Source organism: Cnephaeus nilssonii (genome assembly GCF_951640355.1).
Source record: "Cnephaeus nilssonii genome assembly, chromosome: 6".
NCBI lineage: Eukaryota > Metazoa > Chordata > Mammalia > Chiroptera > Vespertilionidae > Cnephaeus > Cnephaeus nilssonii.
This window is the reverse complement of record NC_137077.1, coordinates 12,778,164-12,784,740: the sequence shown is the minus strand read 5'-3', so window position 1 is coordinate 12,784,740 and position 6,577 is coordinate 12,778,164.

Genomic DNA, 6,577 nt, shown 5'->3' with positions numbered 1-6,577 from the left:
TGCTCGGGATTTAATTTTTTAAATACCCCAGATTTTACAAAGCACGGCAGTAGAATAAAAAACTGGAGTTTATTTTCATACAAACTTATTTATTTGGATTTTTTTACATTTCAAATTATTGATACATTCAAAGAGTATAAAAAGCTGCTACCAATGCTAACCGTGTCGAGTCACACTCGACATCCGAGTGCAAAAGGTTAAAGGGAATGCTTTCAACATTTCAGTTCAGTATTTTTCCCCTCACAAAAGTCCTTTGTCAGGTTAAGGAGAGATTCCCTTCTAGTTCTAGTTGGCTAATAGTTTTATTATGAATGGATGTTGAATTTTATTACTTTCTATCATCTATTTAAATGGTAGAATTGTTTTATTTTTAATGTTAATGTATAAAATTATGGTGGTTTACTTTTTAATATTCAACCAATCTTTAATTCCTAGGATAAACCCAACTTTGTCATGGGTGTGTGTGCATGCACTCATGCATTTTAATACATTGCTGGACTCAATTTGCCAGTGTTCTGTTTAGATTATTTATGCTTATATTGATGAGTGAAATTGGCCTATACTACTCCTTTCACATCTCGTCATGGTATCAAGGTTAGACTAACCTCATGAAATGAGTTTTTCAATTGTTTGGAAGTTTCAGATTGGACCTTGTCTTTTTTTTTTTTTTTTTTTTTTTAACATTATTGACTTCACAGAGGAAGGGAGAGGGAGAGAGAGATAGGAACATCAATGATGAGAGAGAATCATTGATTGGCTGCCTCCTGCACGCCCACACTGGGGATTGAGCCTGCAACCCAGGCATGTGCCCTTGACCGGAATCAAACCTGGGACCCTTCAGTCCGCAGGCCCATGCTCTATCCACTGAGCTACACCGGCCAGTGCTGGACCTTCTCTTTAAAGCCATTTGTCATTAAGAGAAGAATTTTAACTATTGCTTCCATTTCTTTAGGAGTTGTAGGATCATAAAGATTTTATATTGAGTCAGTTTTGTATATGTGCTGCCGAAGCAAGCACACAGTCAGCTTTGATTAATAATTTTTTCTAGTGATTTCTCCATTTCATCTTAGTTTAAAATTTTTTTATATGAAGCCATGTTATTTTTACATTTTTAGTTTCCATGGCACCTGTAGTTATAGCCTTTCTCATTCCTATTAGTTTATTTGCGCCTTTTAAAAAATTAAATATTCCAGAGCTTTGAATATATAACCCAATTGTTATTTTTTTTAAAGTTATTTCCAAATGCCAGGGTGTGTTATATATTTGTTTTTTTGGTGGAGATGCTGGGGACTGAAGTATTATAGTTTATTAGCATTTTGTAGAGAATATGAGCTATAAAGTTTCAGTTTTCTGAAATGAAAATAGCTTTATGATTTATCAAGTGATCAGTTTTCATGCATGTTCCACATATACTTGAAAAGAATGTGTGTTTCCCAATAGTGGAGTATCATGTCAATTAAATCAAACTTGTTAGTTCTGTGTAAATCTCTATACTGATTCACCTTTTACTTGATTTCTTATTTCCTGAAGTCTCACAATCTGATTATGATAGATTTTCCAATGTGTCTTGAAGTTATCGTTATTTGCTTTCTTTCTTTTTTGGCTTTATTATTAGATACATACTAATTTAGAATTCTGTCTTCCCTGGTGAATTTTGGACCCTTTATAACCATGCAGGGACTCTCTCTCTATGAATGTCGTTTGTTGCCTTAGTTTTGTTATTTTTGTTACTATAGCAAGATTTTGGTTAGTCTTTATCTGAATATCTTAGCTCTGTCTTTGGTCTTAATTTTGAATTTACAGGAGACACACTCAAAAGACCAAAGAGAAACTATCTTTTTAATTGCATAGTTTTGTACATTTATATTTATTGTGATTACAAACATAAGTTGGATTTATTTCTAGGTCCTTATCATAAATTATGTCTTTTTTTGGAGGGGTGTGTTTATTTCCCCCTCTATTTGTTGGGTTTTTCTTTTTTAATTCTTCACCAGAGGATATGTTTTTATTGATTCTCAAAGAGAAACGGATGTGAGGTAGAAACATCCAACGGTTGCCTCTTGTACATACCCTGACAGGGATCGAACCCGCAACCTAAGTATGTGCCCTGACTGGGAATAATGGAAATGCAGCCTTTTGGTGTATGAGATGACGCTGCACCAACTGAGCCACTTGGCCAGGCTTTATTTCAATGAGTTTTATTTGGTTTACAAATCTTCTTGTTTATTCTCTGTGTAATCTTTTGCTCATTGTTCATATTTTCCGTGCTTCTATTCCTTTACAAATTACTTTTTCCTTTAGAGTCCTTGTGAGTGATTCCACTGTTGTATACCCTGTGTTTTTCTCTCATGGTGCCATTTTCCCTAGAGTTTAATGATATTTTAAACTTATTTTCCTTGGGAAATAGGAATTATTTGAAGCATGGGTTGAAATTGAGGTCCTGAGGAGTTTGCTCTGCCAGACACTGCAGGGGGAGCTGCCAACCTGAAACCACTTGACCAGCTTGAAGGTTCTGTGATTTTCAGATCACAAACCTGGAGGGCTGGCCTGTATGATTTGCGGGAGCTGGTGATTTATCTCCCTCCACCCAGCACCACAGTGGAGACGGGCACATTTCCTAGCTGCTCCGTTCTCTGTGGTGGCCCTTCTAGACTCCCGTGAGCCTCAGAGGCTTTAGGTACGGTCCCCCCACTGCTGCTGTGTCATGGTCTCTAGTGCGACACAGTCTCGGGGCAAAGCGGGATCTGGTACTGGCTTACCTCACAGGTTTCCTATTTTCACCTCATTTTGGGAGTTTTGCAATGACTTACTTTCATGTCACCTCAGTGATGTATTTTAAGATAGTGTGTATTATTTAATAGTAATTTACAGTGTTGCTTATATTTTATCCAGCATTTGGTTTTATAAGCTGGGGATTATCAAGGGTATCTAGACTGCCTTTCACCTGGAAATGAAGTCCAAATTCACATTTGCTTTATTTTGCCTTTGATGTAAGTAGGAAACATGGTAGTTTGTAGTCTATACAGAATTCCAGGTGCCAAGCTCTCCGCTTTGCACTGTCCTACAAGATAGCACTTTTATGAGACTGCAACTTGCAAGGTTAGAGATATACAGAAACCATTCTTTAGTTATACTCTTCCTCTAAAAGAATGGCTCTGCCATTTCCTTAAATGGCTGTTAGCCCAAATATTACTCCTTTGTGTTCTTTGATTAGTCATTGCTTTGGTCTGAAAAGAGGATTTGGATCTGATTTCTTGTAAACATAACACTGGGGATTATATATGCATGAATAAGCCTCTTGGCATACCTGTCCTGGCTAAAGGCACTGTTATGACTTATCTTTTGCCCAGCAACTTGTTTTAAATCAATTACCCCATGTTTGAGGTTTGAAAATATCTTCCATTCACATGTACTCTGAAACTGAACTCTGGAAAAGGTACAAAAGACACAAAATTGTTACTGTTTGTTTTAGAAGACAAAGACAACCTAAATTATACCTTAGAGGCAAAAGTTTACGCTGTAGCATCATAAATTTTTAATCTTCTTTCTGTGGAAGATGGAGAAATTACCTGTCAAACTTATAACTTCCACCCCCAAAAATAATCCATGGACATCAGGTTACTATAGACAGAGCCAGCAATACCTGACTTTTTGGGGGGCACACGTGCTGGCATTAACCTTGGCATAGGAGTTCTTATAATACATTGCCTTCCTTGCACAAGTCTCTATTTAATGTGCAGTGCAAAAGAAAACTGTTTCTGGAAGCAGGGTCAGGGAAGCCTGTAACTATACTATGGCACAAGTTTACATTTTGAAAGGTGATGGGCAGAAGCCAGAGAAATTAATCCATCCCACTGTCGGCTGTGGTGCATGATTTGGAGGGATTCTGCCTTACGGTTTTAAAATCCTTAAAATCAGGTATAAATAACAAGTCTTGAAATAAGTATCGAAGGGGCTATAGCGTCTTCAGTAGCTCCTATATGTCCCTTCTCTGCCTCATAACAATAGAGATGCTTTACTCCAGAGAGAATTTTACAATTTTACCTCTCTAGTGTCATATAATTGGGTATGAGGATGTTTTAAGCTATTTGTATTTCTCTTCCTCCTACCGTGTAGTATCTATTCAGTATTTTCATTTCTTAAAAAAAAAAAAAAGCCTTATTGCCTGTTTTCTGGATGGCCTTGGCCTTGGTGGGTTAAAGGGATACCAGTTACCTTTAATGCTAACTGAACATAGTTATGAGGGTCCAACTAAAAGGACTTGTATAGCAATAGCAATTAGGCATCCTTCTACCATATATCTATTCACTATTTTCCTTTCTTCAGAAAAAATGCCTTATTGCCTGTTTTCTGGATGGCCTTTGTGGGTTAAAGGTATACTGGTTACCTTTAATAATGCTAACTGAACATACTTATGAGGGTCCAACTAAAAGGATTTCCTACAGCAGTAGCAATTAGGCATGAAACATGGAAAAAAAGTAGTTTCTACCATTTGCTAAGAATGAAATCTTGCAGTGCAAGATTAAAAAAAAAAAAATCTTCAAGTTATTTTATCAACAGTCCCAAACAAGAGAATATTTGCTTTATGTGATAAAATATACTTTTCAACCACTCATATAAGTGATAGTAAGTTAAGAGCTACACCAAAAGCTAGTCTGATTTTAAGTGCATATTTTTGGTGCCCCTGAATTAGATCATTTATATCTTAATTTTTATATATATTCTATCTATGACTTCGTCTGTGAGCCCATTTCTCTCTTGGATTTTATGAAAGCAGTATGTACAAACTTATTTAAAAAAAAACAAAACACACACACACACTTGTAGGTTAGTGTAGGAACTTACATACTTATGACATTCCAGAGGGGACGAAAACATTCAGTTCAATGCAACATAAGCCAAGAAAGACTCCATCACTACCTCTTACGTGTGTAAAAGGAGATTATGTACCTGGCACATGCAGAATGCTAAGATTCTCTCAGAGTATGAAAGTCATATAACCCAAAGTGACCTGGTTTTACCTACTTTAAAGCTTTTAGTCAGGACTACCAGCGAATTACTCAATTTAGAAATTTGTTTTGGTATATATTAAAATTTTTAAGTTGTCTAATTTTTCTTTATTTTGATGCTTAAACATAACACAATCTTTAAACTACCGAAGACCAAATGCTTTCAATTATATAGTGGCATACTACCTGGATCAAATAGAAGATATTTCAAAAATACACTTATATGTAAGTATCAAAAGCCTAAAAATTTTGCCTATTTGTTAATACATCTGTTAACCCCGCAATTCTACTTCTAAAAAATTATTTTAAGAAAACAGTCATGGATGTACACAAGATTCAGTGAAGTATTGTTTATAACTGTGAAAAGATGTATACAGTCAAAATGCCCTATAGAGGATTAAATAAATTATGCTTCAGCCACACGATAGAGTAATAGAGGGATAAAATTAGGAGACTAACGACCTGGAAAATATGTTCGCAATATATTCCGTGAAAAAAGCATATTATGAAACAGTATGCAAGCAAGTAGGAACCTATTTTTATAAAAATATACATATTTAGCAAAGTAAAAGGACAAATGGTATTTACCAAAATATTAACACTGGTCATTTCAACATAGTAGTAGGATGAAGGTTGTTTCACCACTCCTCCCCTTTTTGCTTATTTGTTCTCTGTGCTGAGTATTTTTTAAAGGGGAGGGGAAGTTATTAACCTCAGATTAGTCCACATATGCCCCCAAAGGCGCCTTCAGGCAAAGTAAATGTTTCTGTTCAGCCTAAATGTGGGAAACTGCTTCTACCTTATAAATATGAGCGTCCTTCCAAGATCACATTCTCTCAAACACTCGCCCTTTTAGGCAAAATATACAATAGCAATTATTTTTTTTTAAACCACACTCAAATTAATTATCACCTAAAAGATGAAAAAATACAAATCCTTATTTCAAAAAAGGAACAACCCAAATACATACTACTAAATTATGCAAAGTTACATTATCTAAGTTTAGTTTATTGCAAAGATCAAGACAGCACACTAGAAGTTGGCGGCTTCTCTTTCACACCATTCACAGCACTCACTCAATTCTTCATTTCATTCACTCACCCATGCAAAAAATGTCAGTATACAGACAATGATGTCTGATGCTTCTTGGTTCCCATAGTATAACCGGAAACTTGACATTTCCATTAAAAAGGTAAAATGAGGACATTTACCATCAGACTATAAAGTCCCTCTTCTGGAAGAGGACAGTAAGATATGTTTTGGAAAAATCTTATACAAAATGAAAGGGGCACCATTTCAAGAGCACTAGGACTACATTAAACTTAAATGAATTCCAACACTCATAAATAAATGGAGTCTTAACAAAGCTCCAATAAACTAAAATTATCTTAACAGGCACGATGAACAGTGTAAACACTGTTAATGGGCACCAAGTTCCATAGAGCAGACAATATTTGCTTCTGCATTCACACTTAATTTTTCAGTTACATTTTTTAAAAATGGTGCTGCTTATGCTATGAATGTTTTACAAAAAATTAATTTTAATAAATATGGCAAATGTTAAAAAT